General features: G+C 48.6%; 1 protein-coding gene across 6 annotated transcripts in view; it reads right to left on the bottom strand.

The window, feature by feature from the left end:
* The window catches only part of Arhgef18 (Rho/Rac guanine nucleotide exchange factor 18), a 75,510-nt gene that overhangs the window by 27,145 nt on the left and 25,615 nt on the right, over positions 1-22,750 (bottom strand). The window lies entirely within an intron of this gene.

Genomic DNA, 22,750 nt, shown 5'->3' with positions numbered 1-22,750 from the left:
GCCAGGTAATTTTTAAAATTGTGCTAATTTGTAGCAGCAGCTCCTCCTCTTGACTCACTATGTGCCAGGCTGAGTTCTTTTTTTTTTTTTTTTTTTAAAGAGAGAGACAGAGATATAGTGAGAATCTTTTTTGTAGATGGACACAACACGATGCCTTTATTTTTATGTGGTGCTGAGAATCGAACCCGGGTCCCGCCCGTGCTAAGCGAGCCCTCTACCGCTGAGGCACAATCCCAACCCAGGCTGAGTTCTAAGCACTGTGCACTTCTTCACTCCTTCATCCTCCCAGTGACTCGACAGCAGGGATCGCTGTCATATTTCATAGCCAAGGAAACAGGCAGATTTGCCCCAGGTGCTTGGCGAATGAGCGGGGGAGCTGAGATGGGACCTGCCAGTTCCAGGCACAGGGAGGAGGGAGGTGGGATACCAGTGACCGCCAGGCACAGGGAATGGGGCCTCTTCAGAGACTCTGCGGGGCCTCACAAGATTTTAAGTCTTTCAAATTAGGAGGCGTATCACATACAGGAAAGTACCCCAAACAAACAGCTCAATAATTAACATAAAGCAAACCACCGCACAACCACCATTCAGTCAAGAAATGGGATTCGGGAGTTGCAGGCACTGCCATGTCCTCTCCTCAAGACCCCTCCTTCCTTCCCACAGGCGACAGTCCCTTTCCTACATCTGGCGACGTAGCCGATTCTACCTGCATCTGAACCTAATATAAATGGGATCATAGGTATTCTTTTTATGTCTGGTTCCACACTGGGGCATTCATCAACAAACAACAAGGAAACCGAGGTGTTTGTCTTGGCCGTGTGGGTGTGTGTAGTGAATTTAAACACAAACAGGCATGACAACAGGAAGAATCCATCATCTTATCCTCCAAGTTTATTGCTGAGTTCATTATGCTGAGAAATAACATTAATTAATTATTTTTTGAGAAGAAGAGGTAGGTGGTGGGGGACTCCAGGTCATGTTAGGAAAGGACAAGTCAGGTCCCCGTCAGGGCAGAGGCGGTGCAGTGCACAACACTAGTCCATCTGCCTATGGCCACACAGGTGTGCTCACAGATCACTACCCAGGCCACTTGGGGATGGACACAAGATGAGCACCATGAGGTCCCTCCATGCCAAGGAGCATGATTCAGCCATGAAGAGGACCAACACAGACACAGTGTGGAGAACCTCGAGGATACCATGCTCAGTGACATGAGCCATCCCAGCAGGACCAACACTGCAACTCCACCACAGGTGCTCCCCAGAGTCGTCACACCCCAGAGGCAGAGACACTGGGGCAGCTGCCATCTAAGAACTACTCAAAACTAGAAATCCTTGTCTGGACCAATGTTGCCCTTGCACCCAGAGCCCCTAGAAGAGCCTTGTCCTCTGCCTGCTGGTGGGACAGCCTTCACGAGAACCGACCCATCCCTGCCATCCTCGGCTACTTCTTCTACAAACACATCCCCATTTTCTCATCCTTCCTCTTGAGTCATGGTTGCACTCCTGTGTCGCTGTTCAATCTCTGAGTCCTCATAGAATCTGCAGCCCACTTGCATCCAAACCCACTAGGGTGCTCGTCAGGACACAGCTTCCAGTGTCGCGGTGGGCCTTCTTCCTGAACTTGAGATCAACTCCAGTGAACCTGGCTGGCCAGCAACTTGGCCCCCAGGTTCCTGTCACTGCATTGGTGCTGATATGACCTAAAGTGACCCAGGACTGCACACACTGTGCTATAACTTTTCTGAGGCTTCTGGCAGGTTCCTAATCACCCCTCACCCCCAGTTTTTTCATTCATTCTGCTGCACAGGTGGGGCCCACCCACCTGTCTATCTGTGCCAAGTCTCTTGACATCTCCTTCACTGCACCCTGTTGAGATCACTTAAATAGCAACTGCTCAGCAGTTCACAACCAGAAATCAACGCGACTCCTGTCTAGCATGTTCCTTCCCATTCTTACTTCTGTTAGTTTCTCCAAGGAGGGTGAATCTATTGCTGAGGGGTCAATCATTTGTGAGCTGCAGAAGGGACCACTGCACACAGTCTGGCCGAGCACATGGTGGGGGTACTCTGCCTCTCCTTTTGGCAGAAAGCGGGGTACGTGGGTGCCACACGCACTGCTGAAGAGATTTCAGAAACCCTCTGCACTGATCACGGGGAAGCACTCCACAGATGTCACATACCTGGTTGCTTCCAACATTTCATGTGCAGTTGAGCACCACATAGCGTGGTTTAGGTTTGGGGACTGCATGTAAGATAGTGGTCCCACAGATTACATCACATGTGACACTGTGGATACCTTAGTTCCTTTAAGTGCACTCTATGAGGTCCACACAGTGACGAAATCATCTAGCGAGGCATTTTTCAGAATGCATCCCCATGCCAAGTTGAGTGACGCGTGACTGTGTGCATAAACACAACTGTGAAGGACATCCGGGTGAAGGATCTTGAACACTTCCTTGGGATGTGTCCTCACTGGTAGAAACCGGCCAGAGGGATGGCTTCCTCATACTTTGAGCCCTCCACAGCCATGCAAACTGACACTGAGAGGGAGTTCCTAGGGATGTGGAGGCTGGTGACAGAAGGAACATGAGACATGCTCTCGCCCCATGCCCGGATAGCTGCGTCTTCCTGCCCAGCCCTGCTGGCCTCATTAACAGATTACCTGAGTTCTGGAAGCTTCCTGGGAGCATTAGACTTCAGGCTGCAGGTGAACTGCACTGCACTTTCAACTCTGCAAGTGGGTTGAGGGTCGGAAATTCTTTCTTTTTTAATTTATTTTCCTCACATTTTAAAATTGGTGCATTAGTTGTACACAATGAGGGATCTGTTGCTCCATACTTGTGCTTGCACACTGTATAACCATATAATTTGGCCAGTATCACGCCCAGCACTTGCTCAGAGTCTTTGGTTTGTTCAGTGGATGTCTACTGAGCACTGTGGTGTGCTGGGGAGACTGTGGTCCCCCCTGCAGGGGACTTGGACTCAACAGCACTTCCCAGGAGATGGTGCACTCCCTCTGCAGGAACTTGACATTCTGCCTCATTCTTCCCATGGCCATTCCTGTGGGCTCTTCTGGAACCTCCTCCCTCATGTTTGAGGCACGAGCCCAGGCTGGGCTGCCTACAGAACACTGCCTGTCTTCTGCCTACCGATGGGCTTCAGGCTGCTCCCTGGTCACTTGCCCAGGCAGTGGCCTCTTGGTGACTGCTCACTCTCATCTCCCCATCTCTGGTGTCTGGGATCCTTCTTAGCCTCACCTCTTGACATCATTTGCATCCTGGACCCCAACAACACTGTCCTGCAGCACTGGAGGTCTGCAGAGCCCCTGGCACCTTGCCCCAGGCCCCCTATGCCTGGCTAGCTTTGGGCTAGTCCATGGCACATGGCGTGGGCCAGTGTGCCTGTTACACTGTAGCCCAGCACACTACTGGCAAGGGCCATCACTACACCTGACCTCAAAGGCAGAGGCCACATGCCCCCACCTGGGTGCCGGCATCACATCAGATCTGTGTGCTTAGTCAGCCTCTCTTGGCATGAAAACATGGGCTACTGCATCCCTGCCCTACATGAGGACAGGATGAGGGCGGCATCCAAAGGCGAGGCCAGCAGGGGCCCAGTGCAAACCCCATCATAAACCTGAACTTGTCTTAAGGAGAAAAGCCAGGCTGGGGCGCAGCCCAGTGGTCGAGCTCGACTAGCGTGTGCAAGGACCTGGGTTCCATTTCCAGCACTGAAAAAAGTAAAGAAATTAATACAGAATCAGGGACAACTGCGGCTTCGAGGGCTTTGGTGGGATTTTAAGTACCACTTAAGTCTCCACGCAACAGGCTGTGTGGCCACCAGGCTCCTTAGTCACAAGTGGGCACCCAGTAAGACAGGCAGGACACCAGGAACACCCTCAAAATGCCAGGAGTTACCTGCTGAATGAAACGGAGTGGAAACTGCCTGAGGAAATGCGTTTACACCCTGCTGCTACTCAAGCAGAACTGGGTTCTTCAGGACTGAAGACTGACCCCATCAGCTAAGTTACTCTTCACCCCGATCGGTCTCACAAAAACAAAAAATGTCGGCAACTTCCTCAAGCAGGTGCTCTTAGAGGTGAGTTAATGTCACCTGGATACACTAAAATTATCACAGGCATTGACTTTTGAGTTACTTTCTGGCTTATCAATTTTTTATTTGTATTTAAATTCTGAACATGGGCCAGAGTTTTGACACGATCTTGCCATATTCCTTTAAGTCAGAGGCTATTTTCTCCTCCTATGTTTAATTTCTTGGCTTTTCCTCTTTATTATTCCACCTTGTTAGGTTACCATGATTCTCTTCTTGCCTTTGCTGCATGTTAATCCCGCCTAATGATGGCCTTGGGGGCCTGAGGTGGCCCCTGGAAGACGGAGCTGTCTCCACCTGAAGCCCCTTGGACCACAGGCTCCCGTCACTTGCCAGAGTGTCTTTCCCACTCACCAAAGTCCTGAGCTCCCTCCAGCTGCTGCAACACATGACCAGAAACGGTGGCCTCAAACAACACCTACTTCTTGTTGCACAGTTCTGGGGGTCATAATCTGGCGTGGGCCTATCTGTGCTAAGATTAAGGTAGGGGATGGTCCCTCCTGAGGTCCCAGGAGAATCCAGTCCCTCCTTCTCTAGCTCCTGGAGGCACTACGGTCAACCCTGCTGCCTCTTTCTCATGAGGATCCTGTGATAGCCCTGGGCTCCGGATGACCCCGGACGATCCCCCATCTCAAGGTCTGCTGATAAGTCACTTTAATCCCATCTGCACCCTCAATTTGCTCTTGCCATACAGTATGACGGAACCGTGGACGTGATTAGGGGATTAGGACATGGACCTGGCCAGGCCAGGCCGAGTCGGGAGAGGTGAGTGGCTGCAGCCAACATGCACACATGGTCTATGCCAAGCCCAAACACATGTGTCAACTCCTTTTCTTCTCACCTGAACCTTGGTGCCATTTTGTGCCCCAAGATGAGAGGTGTGGGAGGCAATCCTCGCACGTGATCTGAGTTACCTGCCCGGCTGGGCAAGAGGTGCTTAGATACATCTTTGTGTCCAGAGCTTTCCCCACCCTTCTCAGGTCCAAGGGCTTGTCCGTGTGGAGGTGTGCCTGGCCACAGCCCCTGAAGACCCAATCGTCTCACCTGACCTTGGGACACTGCCCCCCTTAATCTTCATTGGATGGGATTTTCCCCAGAATTTTTTGTTCCCCAATAAAAGTCCATTCCCTGCCATGTTCTCTCTCTCTCTCTCAAGCCTCTTCAGTAAACCTCGCTACTTTAATGGGTAGCTGGAGGCTGGGGGTTCAAGAAGCCGTCCTGGAGCTGGTTTAAAGGTAATTCGAGCCTGTCTCTTTAATTCAAACTCCCTTTGGATTTCCCACATAGCCAAACCTTCACCTATAAAGCCTGTGCTGGTCGAGGGCTAAAGGGACAGAGGCATGAAGGGGACAGAGTCGGGGGCGGCAGCAGGAGGACTGTAACAGAGGTGGCTGACTCTGGAAGCTGCCGGTTAAGCCATGGGGCTGACATGGCTCAGGTGTGTTTGATTTGCTGTCAGCGCTGGGCTTGCTGCCCTTCACCTCTGCTCTGCTCTTTCCTACTCAAGGGATGGCATATTCCAGAATCCAGATTTCTTGTTTTTTACAGCGACCCAGGACCTTGGGCAGAGGCTGACTACAGGCAGGTGTCCCAGGCTGAGGAGCCCATGGGAGGAGGCCAATGATGAAGGCCTCACCCACCCTCCCAGCTCACATGGGCACGCTGGTCCCCACTTCTTCACCACCAGGGGGTCCACCGGGCCAGCTCTCCCCCTCACCTGACCCGACTGTGTCCCTGCAAAGCTGTCTGCTCCCCATCTGGTTCCACAAAGTGACTTCATGCCATCCTCTGCTCTCCAGGGACTCTACCAGGCAGCTACCTGAGCTGACGTCACCGCCCTCCTGTGTGATGCCCGGAACTGGCCAGTCCTCCCTTATCATTCTTACTAAAACTTCATTTCATTTTTAAGATTTTTTAAAAGATGAACACAATATTTTTACTTTATTTATTTTTATGTGGTGCTGAGGATCAAACCCAGGGCCTCACACGTGCGAGGCAAGCGCTCTATGCTGAGCTAGAACCCCAGCCCCTCCAAGTTTTTTTTTAAGGTGGAAGCATACCCGTTAGTTGAACCATTCCATTGGTGTAGACAGCATTTAAAAAGTCAACATCTACTACCACATTTAGTCAGTTCTCTGTTGCTGTGACAGAGGCCTTTAAGTTGGGGTCAATTTAAAGGAGGAAAGGTTCATCCTGGTCTTGGTTTGAGGTTTCAGTCCACGGCCACTTGGCCCTGGGGTGGCGTAGTACGTCAGTGGGAGCAACGGCAGAGGCCTCCTCACCACAGAGTGGCTGGGAAGCAGAGCGAGAAAGCGGGGGCCAGAGTCCCACTGTTCCCTTCAAGGGTATGTCCCTGGTGACCCAGCTTCACCAGCGTCACCTCTCAAAGGTCCACCACCTTCCTCGGCTGGGACCAGCCTTGCGCACACAGGCCTGTGGGGCACATTCGGGACGGAAACTAACAAACGCCAACGTGGCATTTTCTCCACACCAGCGTCTTATCTGCAGAGCTCCATTCTCCCTTAAAACAGACAAGAGCTAACAAGGCACTCTGCGGCCCGGGAGTCCTCTTAGGAGGAGGAAAAAAGAACCACTGGGGCTGAGCTGGGGCTCAGCGTAGAGCGCTTGCCTAGCACCTGGGAGGCCCTGGGCTCCTTCCTCAGCACCACATAAAAACAAATAAGTAAAATAAAGGTATCGTCTCCATCTACAACTAAAAAATATTTTAAAAAAGGAACCGTGTGGAACACTCTCGGGCCTAAGACCTGCCAGCTCCCAGCAGGGCCCTGCAGTGTGCCTGAGGTGCAAACCTTCACCCAGATTCCTGGCTGATAGGAAGGGTCCTAGGAAACTCCGGGAGGAGCTCTGGAGAACCTCCCCTTTCACTCTTGGCTGAATCCCACCCCTCTCCCCCAGCAGCACAAGAGCATTTACAAAAGGAAAGAGGATTTGCAAAAGGAAAGGTGCTGGGGGAACACGGGGCCTCTGTGTGGGAGACGGGCGAGCCACCACCAGGCCACACCCCAGGATCACAAGCCTGCGCCACCGAGCTAGGCTCCCATGGCTTTTTTTTTTTTAATTTTAATGTTTATTTTTCCTTTTCCTTTCATGAATAAAACACTTGCAGACGTTTCCAAAGACACTAGCGACTTGGACACATCACAGGGACACTAGCGACATGGACATGGGGGCAGTGCCGGGCTCTTCAGGAATACTTGGGTTCACTGTTGTAACTATCTTCACAAACTCTGTGTGATCGCTGTCGCCTGACTTTGCGCTTATCCACAGGCTGTTCTTTATGAAACTTGGCAACTCTGATTCAAAAGGCAAAGTGGTCCTCTGAGAACCTGGGGAACTGGAGGAGTCCACACATTGCATCACTGTGAAGCCACATCAGCCTGAGGCCAGCTCTGGTCCAGGTGATAGGCTGCCCACCTTCTCAAGGGGACACAGCTTCACTGGTTCAGAACCATCTGGGGTGGTGGTGACCATAGGAAGGGGCCCCCCAGGGAGAACAGCTCCACCACCCCACGCCCCTTCCTGGGAACTCTGCACAATCTCTTTAAATTCTTCTATAATCTAAAAAAAAAAAAAAAAAAAAAAATCTTAAATTATTTTAAAATAAAAGTTACCAAAAAAGCTCAAAGTGGATGGCAGTGATTTTTATGCCAACAGTGGCATTAAAAAGTACCAGGGTTTGGTGACTGACCGCGCCTTCTGCCTGTGCCACCTCCTTTGGGTCACCAAGGCCCCTGCATTGCACAATTTAAAATGTCCCCAGCCAACACACACACCTGTTCCCTGCCTGGTTGTAGTTTTCCTCTGAGCACTCTCAGCCTACTGAGTCACCGGGCAGAGCGAACCAGAGAACACTGCACCCACCTCCCAGGGGAAGCAGGGTAGGCTCCTGCCAGCCTCCTGTCACCATATTTTTGTCGACCTGTCAATACTCGACCTTCACTGATGTTTCCACCCCAAGATGCCTCATTTAATAGACACCGTTAAGCCACCCATGCTGGACTCGTGGCCAGCAGCACTGCCACTCGGGCCCAAGTGGAGCTTCTCTGGTGAACACATTGTTTCTGTGAGGTGTGTCACGGCCCAATTGCCCTAAGGGACACTGGACAGTGCCTGAGTGCTTGGGAGCCACGTTCAATTTCGAAGTCATGAATGAAAAGCACACAAGTGCGAACTGCCTGGCCTCCGCACCCTGGAGGAGGGCAACCCTTCCACAGGAGAGCTAAAACCAGAGGCAGGTGCCCCAGCTCCCCCCAGCTGGGACCTGCCCTGGGGACACATGTGAAGGGCCAAGAAAGCATCTCGAGTACTGATCTGGGGTTACAGAGATATTTTACCCAGCAGGTGAATTTGGACAGTATTTGTTTATTGAGGAGGGCTCTCCTTGGAGGAGGGGGCTCTGTGCTGTTTCCCGCTGGCATGGCCTGGGACATGGTGCTGCTGGATAATGTTCACTGGAGGCAGGGAGGCAGGGAGGCAGCGAGGGGACCTCCAGGAGGTCTCTGGTCTGGGGTCCCCCTGAATGGAGAGGATCCCTTGTTGTGAAGGTCCTGTCGGGGGCCTTTGGGGCTCTTGGGGTTGATGCTCTCCCTGAAGCTGAAGTCACAGAGGTTTATGCAGAGCAGTGGCTGGGCTCAGCTCCTGAAAAGGCAGCAGCATGAGGACTGGATCTGCAGGTAGCCTTGGGAGCACTGAGGACACCGCTGGGGCCCCCAGGCCTGTGGCTGGGGAGCAGCAGAAAGAGGACACTAGGGCAGTGCAAGGCCCCAGGACCTTGGGTTGGGCCAGGCAGAGGTGGCAAGTTCAGTTCCACTGTGGGTAGGAGTCTAGCCCCTGCCCCCATGAGAACTTAAAGTCACAGCTGATGGCAGCTGATCCAGGAGCCTGGCATCAGAGGGAGCTCTAGACTGGGAGATGGAAATTGGGGCATAGGAAGTGGGTGAGATTCTAGAGATCTGGTGGCAGCTTTATGGAAGGATTAATCAAGATAAGATGGAGTTGACTGTCCTGAAGGTCTGGCTTTGTTGAGAGGTCAGGGTACCAGAGCAGCCAAATTACATCAGTCATTTATTTTGGAGGACAAGGGGGAGGACTGCTGAGTTACAGCCACTGGCTCAGACTTCTTTTTTTTTTTTTTTTTTTTTAATCAGCTAAAAGCCTTAAGACGCTTTCTCATAGCTGTCATTAGGTCTGTTTTCCCCATCTTATATTCACATAGTTGCTCATTTAAGCCAGTAGTTCCCAACCAGGGGCTACTCTGGTTCCCAGGGCCATTTGCATGCTAAGCCCGTGGTCCACTACTGAGCTGCACCACTAGTTTCTCTTGACATTTCTGATTGTTACCATGGGGGAAGAGAATGCTACTGGTTCAGAAAAGGTGGAGGCCAAAGATGCTGCCCCACACCTTGTGATGCCAAGGACAGCCCACCACGATGATCTGGTCCCAATGGCAACCGTGTCCAGGTTGGGAAACCTGATTTAGACCCAAATGCCTTACACTGAGACCCTTCTTGTGTGCTTCAGCCAACTGCTTCCACTGCTGAGCTGTTTGGGTCCTGACTCTGCCATGTGATGCATAAGGCCCAGTTTTTTTTTTTAGTTGTAGTTGGACATAATACCTTTATTTTATTTATTTTTTTAATGTGGTACTGAGGATCGAACGCAGGGCCTCGAACATGCTAGGTGAACCCTCTACTCTGAGCCACTACCCCAGCCCCAAGGCCCAGTTTTGATAAGGAAGCTTCTTACATCTTCATCTTTTTCACTGACATGTTAAGCAGACAACCCCGACAGTGCAGAGGACCTGTGGTGACCTCCTATTGGTACCAGTGCACTAATGAGTAGCTTCAGGAACTTTCACCCAGCTAGTTAGGAGCCTGGTTACAGGATGATTAGCTCAGAAAGATCTCCGCATCTCTGTGCTGCCTCTCCTACCCCCAAGAGTATGTGCAGGATCTAATCAGAGCTGTCCATTTCCATGTGGTCAACCCCATTTCCTGACCAGCTGGACTTGATGTCCATCTGCCAGAGGGGCTAAGGGCTTCTCCATAAGGATCAGTGCTGGCTTCTGAGGCTCCTGAATCTAGCCTGCCTCATAAAGCCCATTCTGTAGGGTTACCTCAAGCAGGGACTCAGGCAGGTATTTGTACCCCATGTTCCCAGCAGAATTACAACAGCCACAAAGTGGACACAGCTGAGCATCCACCAGCAGAAAAACAGATAAAGTATGACACCCCACCCCCCAACACACACACTTGCTAGACTATTACTCGGCCTTAAAAAGGGAATTCTGACACCTGCTACCTCATGGCCAAACCTCGAGGATGTTATGCTGAGGGAAGTAGGACAGCCATGAAGGGACAAGCACAGCACGAGCCAGTCCCAGGAGGCCCATGGAATCGCCAGATCCAGAGAACAGAAAATAGAAAGGTGGTGCCAGGGGCTGGGGGTAGCGCTTAACAGGGGCGGTGGCAGTTTGTGGGATGGTTGTGCAACAAGGTGTCTGTGCTTAATGCCACTGAATGGTGCATGTAGAAATGGTTAAAATGCGTTTTACAAGGATGTGACTGCTGGAGGAGACCTGAACCTCAGAGCTGTGGCTCCTCGCAGGTTGGACTTAGATTTCCTACAGGAGCCTGACAGCATTCACAAGGCAGAAGCTAAACAACACCCGCGACTCTTCCTACCGCCTCCGTTGCCAGCTGTCTGGGTGACAGGACCCAGGCAGCCTCCCAAGAGATCAGTTCCAGCACACCCCGCCGAGTTGGCTTGTGCTACAAGGTGTCCTCCTCTAAGCCTGCACTCACTGAACCCCTGGGCAATCACAGGACTGTGAGTGGAGATAGGGGACCTAAGACGGCTCCATATGGCGTCTGGAGTCTCCTGATGAGCAAAGGTGACTGCTGCACAGGGCCAGGGGAGGAGTGTTGGAGCTGCTCATGAGGAGGAAGAGGTGAGAACCCTAAGAGGAAGCGGCCCTTCAGAGGGAGGTGGGAAGGGGCAAATCTAATCAGGAGGCCAGAGCCCTGTCTCAAGGCCAGAAAGGGACTGAGAAGAAAGACAAGCTTGGGGTCTGATCTCATTTTTTACCCTATTTGGGGGTTAAAAAAAAAAAAAAAAAAGCACAAAAGGCCAAGAATGGGGTGGAGATGGCTCTGAACTGCCCAGGCTTGTCCCGGAGCTTATTCACTTCCTTTGGCTCATGTTTCACACAATTTTCTGGTACCAGGATGGAGGACCTCCCATGTCATTCACAGGTACTCCAACACTGAGGAAGTGTAGGCCTGTGGACAGTGTTTCTCTAGACCTGGAGCAAAGCTGGAGGCTGAACTGCTGGTTCTCAGCAAAACAATTCTGCCCACTGGGGCCCAGCTAGGAAGGGCAGCAGCTTTCTTTGGGCATCTTTTAAACAATTATGTCAAAACAACTGGCTGTGCAGAAATCAAAATGACATGGCTGGAAAACATTTTAATGAAAACAATTGATTCTGAAAAGATTAATTCAGGTGTAGCTATTACACATCTGAAACCTTCTGAAAAACCCTTCTGGCTTTATTTTTTTAAGTCAGAGACAATTTTAATGTGGGTAATAAAGTGCAAATGTTAGTAGAGGTGGCCGTAAAGAGGACAGAGGAAATCAAATACTTGGTGGAGGCCAGTGGGTTTTCTTTCAGCAGATAACGAGCATTCTGTCACAGGGGAGGCAGGGCACAGAGTCATCAGAATGCCAGGAAAAAACCTGTTTGCCTTCAATGAGTTGGGAAATGATTCAAGGGCACTGCATTTCTGGAAGAAGACAACTGCAATGGGACGGGGTAGGGAACTTTGAAAAGACTCACCTGTCTTTCCAGTCTGAACCTGCCCAAGGCGGGCTGAGCCCACTTTTCAAAGCAGGGGCTTGAACAACTAAGTCTCATTGTTTATCTGGGGTGTGGGTCATGTAGACCCCTCTCCCTGATCTGCAAATACCATGGAGGATCATCATTCCCCTGCAAGAGGCACCACAGCATAAAAAGGGTCCCTGCAAGGACAGAGAGACCTGAGGTGAGGAGGACATTTACAAAGCTACACAGCCATGGCCCCAGAAACAAGCTCAAAAGCTTGACACTACTGTATGGGTTGGCCAGCAGCCTGGCCTAAAATATTTACTCTCTGGGTCTCTGCAGAAAGTTTGCTGATCCCATAGTCTACAACCAAACTGGCTTGTCCTGGAAGGAAGCACCTCTTCTCCACAGTCAGCCCCGCCAGGTGGCTCACTGATATGCCTGAAGTGCAGAAGGGATCCCAATAAAGGAAGCCCAAGGTGGATTAACGGGGGAGTCATTAGTGAATTCCAGAGTCCTGAAACAGCCTGTGCTGTGGCAAACAGGTGGCCCAGAGGTTGGTTTCCAAGCCTCTCAAGTTCCCCATCTTAGGAATGCAGATGTAACTATTAATCCCAGAACCTTGCAAAGACCTTCATTAATATTCCACTTACAACTTCAACAGTGTGAGCTTGAATATATTTTAATATATATCCTGCATCTCAAGGTCAGACTGTAAGACAGGTGCAGGGGTGATGGCTGGTTCCAACTCTTTCCCTTTCTAAATGTACGAGACTTGTTTTGTTTTGAGCCGGGGATCTCACTATGTTGCCCGAGCTGTCCTTGAAGTCCTGGGCTGAAGTCATCCTCCCAGTCATCTTCCCGCATAGCTGAGACTTAACATGCACACCACTGCACCCATGTTAACATCTGTATTTGGTGAAAGTGGTGTTTGAAGGCACAGGGAGAGAATAGTTACATAGAGTATAGACAAACAGCGAAACATTTGACAGATTATAATATAAGAACCTATTTATACTTTATAACAAGCTATCTTCAGAGAATAGATTCCAAAGCTTTCCAGAAAGAATCCAAGAGCTTTCTTCTTTCTTTCTGCAATTAACTGGCTTCTGCATGAGCCCAAGTTTACCACTCACTGTGACTTGAAAATGCAGAGAAACTGTATTGCCCCATAGAGAACCTAAAAACACGAGCACTAGTACCCAGCAGACTTCTCCTCATTGAAGTCATTTGTAACAGAAGGTTCTTGCGCTTGGCTGAACAGTGTCCCCCTCACTTTCACACCCACCCAGAACCTCGTGGCCTTATATGGGAAGACAGCCTGTGGGGAGTCTTAGGTAAAGATCCTGAGGTGCAATTTCAATTTTGGGTGGGCCCTAGAGTCAATGACTGATGTCTTTGTAGAAAAAAAGGAGAAGCCCAAGTGAATAGGGAGGTAGAGACTTGAGAAATTGGCCACTGGCTACCTTCTAAAAACTGGAAGAGGCGTGGAAAAATTCTTCCCTAGTGCCTTCTGAGAGCCCAACCCTGCAGACACTTGATTTCAGTGTTCCACCCTCAGAACTGCAAGAGTTTGACTTTTTTAAAAACTACATTTTTACTTGTTGATAGACCTCTATTTTATTTATTTATTTATTTATAGGCAGTGCTCAGAATCGAACCCAGTGCCTCACACATGCTAAGCAAGCACTCTACCATTGAGCTACAACTCCAGCCCAAGAGTTTGCCTTTTAAGTGTTCCCCCAAAGCTCCTGTGTTGAGTGGTGGAGCCTTTAAGAGGTGAGGCCTAGAGGGAGGAAGCTGGGTCACGGGGCCTTGTCCCTGGAGGGGTTATCGGGTGGCCCCTTACTTTCTGCTTCCTGGAGGTGAGCAGCTTACTCCCCCATGCTCCCACTAGAGGTATTGTGCCATCCCAGGCCCAAAGGCAACAGGCCAGCGACCATGGACTGAACCCTCTGAAAGTGTGAGCCAAAGCAAAGTTCTCCCATGAGTTGGTTATCTTAGGTATTTGTTATAGTGGTGAAAAACAAACCCAGAGGCCATTCCTGCTGTTTTAAACCGCCATGGTGATCTGCTGCAGCAGCTCTTGGAAACGGACGCAGAGTCCGAGGCAGAACTGCCTGTTGTGTGGCGGGGTGCTTCATCTTTTTCACACATTTTCCTCCTGTATGTGCACTGGAATCCCCAGGCAGCACTTTGACATTATGGGCTGGAGCCCATTTGTAAGTTATAAAAAATGTTTTTCACAAAATAAAACAGAATAGAAAATACCGGTCTGTTGAGGGTCACACAGATGAGTCTTCTTTGGTAAAACTTCTGGGTCACCGTTTACAATGTTCATTTTTATCATGGTCATGGTCAAAATGAAACTGCATCCATCTCAGAGTCCCAGCCGTTCTGGTCCTCAAGCTCATCTATTGGGAGAACCTTCTAGACCATTGGAAGGCCAGCTTTGTTTTTTTCCTTCTCCCACTTTTGGACAGTGCTTGGGATTGAACCTGGGGCCTCATGCAAGCCAGGCAAGTACTCTCCCACTGAGCCACACGCCCAGCCCTGCAACCCTAGTCTTTAAAATCTCCAGGACAGGGACACTCAGTGTTTAGTTTAACCATGTAGAAGGCTTTTGGATCTCACCTTAGCTGTTTCTGTTTATTCTAGTTTTAAACCAGTTAGTGCTCCAATTTGGGCAGTATTTATGGGATAGTGTAGGACTAAGAGGCCCTTCAAGCCAGGAGCTAACTCACTGTCACCCCAGAGACAGGACAAGGATGAATCAACCACAGTCAGAGACACAGGATAAGGGTAACCAAGTGAAACTGACACAGCCCCAGGGCAGCCGTGCTCCCCTCTGGCACGTCCCTGTCACTACTGCTTCTACATTCATGTTGTTACAGATTAAAACAGCAAAGTTCAGGCCTGGGTGAGCCTCAAAATGTCACGCTACAGAAGCCAGATACAAAAGGCCACGTAGGTTGTAGTCTTCCATTGATCTGAAATGTCCAGAACAGACAAATCCAGAGAGGGAGGTTGCCAGGGGCTGGGAGGACAGGGTAAAGGGAAATGACAGCTGGGAATGGGATTTCTTTTGAGAGTGAAGAAAAGTTTTTGGAATTAGTAGTGATGCTTGTACAGCTCTGTGAATAAACTTAAAACCACTGAACTGCACACTATAAAAGGGTGAATTTTATGTCAAATATAACATTACAATTAAAAAAAAAAACTGTGAACGACAGGCCTTTCCCCAGCAAGCTGAGAAGCCAGTTGTGTGGCGGTGGTGGGGTGCTGCCCCTTGACTGGAGCTTTTAAAAAATTCTGAAAGAGGAAGAGATCCTAAAAGGAAGGTTTGATCTTCCTGGTCATATAAGCTGGGTGGAGCTAATGACAAATTTAGTAGCACACATTTACGAGATTTGACTTGTAATTGTTCCTCAAACTTCTGGAGTGGACCTCTATGGCATTCGTTGCTACACTTCATTCGTCACTGAGTTATTTTTTTTAAATTGCTTTAATTTAAAATTCTAATTTAATGTAATAGCTAAATTGTGTTCTCCACTGGCGCCTGTGACAGCAGCTGCCTGCTAAATGAATGAGCACCGTGCCCTGACACCCGCACGCCCACCACAAGCCAACTAAAGGAGGAGCCCTGCTATGTCCCGGGTCCCACGGGTGAGAGCCAAGGAGTGGGCTGAGGAGCATCTCTCACACCCCAGGAGTGTGCCCAGGCTCCTGCTGGCAAGTCATGTGCTGCCACCCTTTGAGAGGAGACAGGGCCCTGGACCAGGTCAGGGAAGGGGAAAGGGCAGAAGCCTGCTGAAGGGGCAACGCTGCCCAACCCAGAGCACCAGGGGCCGCTGAGCTGCGAGCTGCGAGGAAGGCTGAAAGGGAGGGTAAGTGTAGGGACTCCCAGGTCAAGTCTGCAAGTTCAAGATCTTGGATTTTGGATGAGACACCTGGAATGTGAGCTTCCTGAGGGTGCTAGAGCAAATAACTAACAGTGGCCGAAATCAGCACAAATGTATTAGCCTGCAGTGCTGGAGGTCAGAAGTCTGAGATCCAGGTGTGGCAGGGCTGGTTCCCGCGGAGGTTCCAAGGAGGCCTAGTCCACCTAGGTTCTAGGGCCGCCTCACCCCTCCACCTTCACAGCCAGCAGTGCAGCATCCACCAGTCTCTCTGTCGCTGACCCTCCTGTCTGCCTCTTATGGGGACCCTGTGATGAAACTGGGCCACCTGGATAATCCAGGATGATCTCCTATCTCAAGACCCTTAATCATGCCTGCAAAGTCCCTTTTGTCATGTGAGGGCGCCTGTTTTCAGGCCTCGGGGCTAGCCTGTGGATGTCCTGGGGGCCGCTCCCCTCCGCCTGCCAGGCCACAGTCATGGTGTTTTCACAGAGCAGCGTGTGGGGAGGCCAGTATAAATTACAGAACAGAGAGGAGACCTGTATGGCCTTCAGTCTCCAAAGGGATATTCCACTCTCCATGAACAACGTGCTGACACCTGTGGGTGTGGACAGGGCAGCCTGAGACCTGCAAGGACTCGGAAACCGCTGGAGGTGTCGCCTCTGGTTACATAAGCACGTTAACCAGATCACTGCTCTGCTGACAGGTTGACTAGGTTTCCATCTCAGATGGACTCTGCGTCCCTCAGCTGCCAGGTTCTCTGCCTCCCTCCTCCACCGGCCTGGAGCTGACAGCTCTAAACATTGTCCTGCCTCACCCCCTCCCTCTCAAAGCACTATAAACATGCCTGTAGTTCAGGCAACTTGGGAGGCTGAAGCAGGAGGATCGTGTGGGGCCAGCCTCAGCAACTTAGCCAGACGCTGTTTCAAAACGTAAGGCGCTGCCATATAGCTCAATGGCAGAGAATCCCTGGGTTCAAACCTCAGTACTTAAAAAGCAGGCAAGAAAAGAAAAAAACAGACAACCTTGGGATGCAGCAGAGGTGGGGAGAAGAGATCTGTGCTCTGGGGGCAGAAGACAGCTTTCTGCATCCCCACTGAAAAATACCCTTTAGAGAAGCTGATCATACCGATGGATGGCAGCACCTGTAGGCTGCAAGAACTGTGTCACCTGGAAAGATAACAACCTCTGGTCCTGTCATCTTCCTGGCCCAGCTCACATCCCCTGTAATGACTGGAAGACACTCCTCTCTCCCCCCCACTGTCACCTAAGCCCCGTCACATCTATCTTCAAACAGACCTGAATTCTGTCCTCTCTCCACTCTCCTCCTTTCTCCCTTGGTCACTGTCCTCAGCCTCTGCCCTTCCTGAGCCATCCTCTACTCCAGATGAAAACAACCACAGACTTCTCTACAATAACATGAGGCCTAAACGGAGCACACCGTCTGGGTGCTACTAGACAACGGCTCATCGCTGTGTCCTGGCTCTGAGCTGGTGGGTGTGCTGTTTCCTCATCTGCCAGCTGCCGCTGAGGCTCAGCCCACCACTGTGGCTCGAGAGGGTTTTCCTGCCTGTGCTGGGGCTTCGCCCACAGAACTTTCTCTTTACACCTCTGCCTCCACCCTGGCCATGCTGGACTGCATGCACATGCCTGGTAACCGTCTCCTTCATGGTAGGGGACTGAGTCCGTACATGATTCTATCCCCAGTGCCTGGGCACAGCGTCTGACAAAGGAGGCAATCTGTTCAGGCAATAATCCAGGCCGCCATTTGTGTTGGAAGTTGTTTCCTCTGTCTCTGGGGTTCTCTGAGCTTTAAGAGTCCTTAACCTCTGGCTACTCAGTCCCAAGTTGCTCCTTAAAATTCTGTCCCATGTCCAAACCCATTTCCACTGTGCTTCTAGCTCTCTTCTCACCTCTCCCTGTAGTTACTCACAGAGTTGTGCATCCATCACCATCGGTTTTACAATGTTTTTATCACACCAAAAAGAAACCTTGAGCCCCTTGGCTGTCATCTCCACTCTGCTCCCCCACCCTGGCCCCTGCCAACCACAAATCTGCTTATTGTCTTCATGGATGTGCCTGTTCTGGATGTTTGGTGTAAGTGGAGTCATACAATCTGGGGACTTCACTAAGCTTGATGTTTTCAAGGTTCATCCACGTATTAGAACTTCAATCCTTTTTATTACTGAACAACATTCCATTGTATGATGGGCCATATTTTATTTACCCACTGCAAGATGGGCAGCTGGATTGTTTCTAGCATAGTAGAAATGGGTTTGAACAGGAGACAGACTTTTAAGGAATGCTGCTCTGATCATTACCCACCTGCGATGGTGTCAGTTACCATAAAATCAAAATCGATTTCTTGGTTTTGATTATGCAAAATCAGTATGCATTCAGTAGAAAGTGTACGATGACATTATGTTGGCTTATTAAATGAGTCTTCAACTTAACAACATCAGCATGTAACTCCATGGTTAAGTCAAGGACCATCAGTAAGGGATTTGGTAGCCCCGTGGGTTCCTTCTTTTCAAGCATATACCTAAGCTAGAATTGCTGGGTTGTGTGTTCATTCTGTGTCCAAGCTTTTGGAGAACTGCCAGACAGTCTTCCACAGCAACTATACCATTCTGTATTCCCACAAGTATTATATAAAAATCCTAATTTTTCTATCTTCCCATCTCTCTCAGATTTCTCTTCATTTAGGACTCCCCAAGTGGGTACCACAGAGGGTCACAGGACCCAGCACTAATCATCCTAGCCTGGAGTTGTGGACACCGCAGAGCTGCTTTCTCACTACCTGCACTGTCCACAGATGCTCAGCTTCTTGCTCTACACTGCATCTGGTCAGTCACTCTCCATTTCACCCTGGTAAAGGGACTACTGAGTACATGGACCTCCTACTGTGTATGACTTCATGATTTATTATTCTTTCTAGATTCAATTTTACTCTTTAAACAAACCTCAGCAAATTAGAGTTATCCATAAACACTGCGAAACTGGGATGTCCTTGTATGCAGGATTACGCTGGACTCCTGCCAAGAATCTGACATGGTCCTCTCCTTCCTCAGCCCCATGTTCCAGTGGAGGGGCTGCTCGCTTCAACTGCTGCCCTCTTTTGAATCTCTCTCCTCCTGAATCCCACTCATAAGATTAATGAACTGGTAAAATGTAAATGTGCTGGAATTAGATACTGAGGATAGTGGCAAATTCTGTGAAATATACTAAAAATCTCCGAGTAGTACATTTTTAAAAAGTGAATTTTATGATACATGAACTGTATCTCAATGAAGCTGTTATACTAAAAAAGTGACATAATTCAAAATTTAACTATTTATAATGTGTTTATACTCTCAGTGAAACCTCTAGAATATTTTTTCAAGGTTTGATCACAAATCAGTATGTTTGCTACTTTGAACATAATTAACTACAACTTTATGCTTAGTTGAAATTACGAATCTACCTATACATGGGAAAACAGAGACGCCAAGCAAGCTGATATTAGTATACACAACTTGATATGAACACACACAAAAAAGCATAGCTGCAGCTGAGACCCCCCAAAGGACATTATTTTAACCAGTTTTCCTCCCTCCCCCATCTGCTGCATTCCTCCTCCAAACAAATTCCTACAGGCAGCTCCAGAGCCGCAGACTGGAACTGTTTTGCACCTGGAGAGAGGGTTTTCAAAAACAGCAGCTCTGGATCACTTTGGGGGGAAAGTGAAGTTTACTTAACAAGCAACAAAGAAACGATTGGCTGGACTTATCAAAGGTCTTGAAATTACTTAAGATAGCTGGAAGTGAAAATGTTTCAAAAGTCACAGATGGAGTTTGAAGAAATGGAAATATGACCCAGCATATGTGAACCAAGGAGACCTTGACACAAGATCAGAACTATGTTAAACATGTGGGAGGTAAACACCCAGGGAGGCACAGCTGGTTGCCACAGCCCTAGTCCCTGGGGCTGGTGACAACAAGTGCAGTGGCTGGGGCCTTAATTGCTACTATGTGACAAGAATGAAAATTATTCCACAGCTACTCATGAGAAACAACCTATGTACCTCTTCAATTCACAAAGTGGGGGCTTTCTCAAGTCAATTTACCAAAAAGAAAAGAAAGAGAGAGAGAGAAAGAATTACAGCACCTCTTTTTCATTTCTCTATGCAATTTAAAAGTGAAATAAGCCACACAAAACCAAAACAAATTGCCTTTACAGGAATATAATTAATTATGCCTTTGATTAAATTAAAATTAATTTACTCTTATTTGCTATAGAACAAACGTCTTCATTTTTGTGTTTTCCTCAGAAGGGTTCAATGATCCACAGAAATAGCAAAAGATTGATAAGTGTTAACCCTGACCCAGTTCAAATGACACCCGAGATGCTTAAATTTTTCTGGATCCTTTATTACTTGGAATGTCGAACTAAAAATACAGGTCTGGAAATTCACCTGAGAAAATAAGAGACCCAGACTAGCTAAAGAAATCCTTAGCAAGACAAATGAAGCAGGAGACATCACTATACCAGACCTTAAACTATACTACAGAGCAATAGTAACAAAAACAGCATGTTATTGGCACCCAAATAGGTAGATAAATGGTACAGAATAGAGGACACAAAGACTAACCCACAAAATTACAATTATCTTATATTAGATAAAGGTGCCAAAAACATGCATTGGAGAAAAGACAGCCTCTTCAACAGATGGTGCTGGGAAAACTGAAATCCATATGCAACAAAATGAAATTAAACCCCTATCTCTCACCATGCACAAAACTCAACTCAAAGTGGACCAAGGACCTAGGAATAAAAGTAGAGACCCTACATCTAATAGAAGAAAAAGTAGGCCCCCATCTCCATCATGTGGGATTAGGCCCCAACTTCCTTAATAAGACTCCTATAGTGCAAGAACTAAAACCAAGAAACAATAAATGGGATGGAATCAAACTAAAAAGTTTCTTCTCAGTAAAATAAACAATCTGTGAGGTGAACAGAGAGCCTACATCCTGGGAGCAAATTTTTACCCCTCACACATCAGACAGAATCTCTAGGGTACATAAAGAACTCAAAAAGCTAAACACCAAAAAAGAAAGAAAAAAACCCAATCATTATAAATGGGCCAAGGAACCGAACAGATACTTCTCAGAAGATGATATACAATCAATCAACAAATATATGAAAAAATGTTCATCATTGCTAGCAATTAGAGAAATGCAAATCAAAGCTACTCTAAGATTTCATCTCACTCTAGTCAGAATGGCAGCTATTATGAAGACAAACAACAATAAGTGTTGGCAAGGATATGGGGGAAAAGGCACACTCATACACAGCTGGTGGGACTGCAGATTGGTGCAGCCAATATGGAAAGCAGTATGGAGATTCCTTGGAAAATTGGGAATGGAACCACCATTTGACCCAGTTATCCCTCTTCTTGGACTATAACCAAAGGACTTAAAAACAGCATACTACAGGGACACAGCCACATCAATATTTAAAGCGGCACAATTCACAACAGCTAAATTGTGGAACCAACCTAGATGCCTTTCAGTAGAAGAATGGATTAAAAAAATGTGGCATTTATACACAATGGAATATTACTCAGCAATAAAAGAGAATAAAATCTTGGCATTTGCAGGTAAATGGATGGATCTGGAGGAGATAATGCTAAGTGAAGTTGGTCAATCCCCAAAAACCAAATGCAGAATGTTTTATCTGATATAAGGAGGCTGATTCATAGTGGGGTAGGGAGAGGGAGCATGGAGGAATAGACAAACTCTGGATAGGGCAGAGAGGTGGGAGGGAAAGGAAGGAGGCATGGGGTTAAAAATGATGGTGGACTGTGATGGTCATCACTATCCAAAGTACATGTATGAAGACATGAATTGGTGTGAATATACTTTGTACACAACCAGAGATATGAAAAATTGTGCTCTATATGTGTAATATGAATTGCAATGTATTCTGATGTCACATAAATTTTTTAAAAATTAATAAAAAAAGAAAAAATACAGGTTTGGGATTGGGTACCTAGGCACAGGTTATATAACATTATGTTGGGCATGCACCATATGCCAGGCACTCTGCCATACACCTTACACATATTTAACCAGCTGAATCCCCAACTCACCCTTATTCCCATTTTAAAAATGGAAGAGACTAAGGCTTGGTGAGGGTACATGGCCAACAGGTGGTGGAACAGAAACTAGAATCCAGGTCTGATGTGACACTCAAACCTATGCTCTTGACATTTCCCACTACCGCTCCAGGATTAATCATTCACTCGGATTCCTGCAAAAACCATCCCCAAACCATCTTCCCTTGAGGGACTGTCCACATATTCGGGAATTCTGGTTAAAAAGAGTAGGGACCCTTGAAAGCTACAGGCTGGAGTTCCATCTCTCTGAGAACACGGCAAAGGGGGAAAAGTTTTGCTCTTAGCCTTACTTCCGTGTTAAAACTTTGAGAAAGTTTTTACCCTCCCGGCCAGCCATATCAACAGAGCAACAGGTAAAAGGTAAGGGGAAAACAGCTACAACAAAACACTCAAGGAATGGCTTCTCATTCCCATCGGCAAGGTAAGCTGCATTGCACCTGCTGAGTTTTGGAAGCCTAAAACACTAGGGTGCTGATTTCTGTCCTGGGTATCTCTTCATCTCTGGTCCTGCCCCCAGGCACCCCTGACCCAGGAGCAGAGGCTGCAGGCGAGCGACCTTTCCTCTCTTGGAGGAGAGGCTGCTGCGCCCTAACACTGGCTGGACAATGTCTGCACCTCTGCAACTGCATTCGCCACCCAGAGTCCCCATGCATTGAAAGGGCAGCCAGAACCGGACTCCCATCCACCTGCCCAACGTAGTCTACCGGGCCCGGCGGGAGGCCTGAGGCAGCCCCGGGGGGTCC

Source organism: Ictidomys tridecemlineatus, chromosome 2, assembly GCF_052094955.1.
Source record: "Ictidomys tridecemlineatus isolate mIctTri1 chromosome 2, mIctTri1.hap1, whole genome shotgun sequence".
Lineage (NCBI taxonomy): Eukaryota > Metazoa > Chordata > Mammalia > Rodentia > Sciuridae > Ictidomys > Ictidomys tridecemlineatus.
Note: the sequence above shows the minus strand (reverse complement) of the source record. Positions and strands in the feature narration are given on the sequence as shown.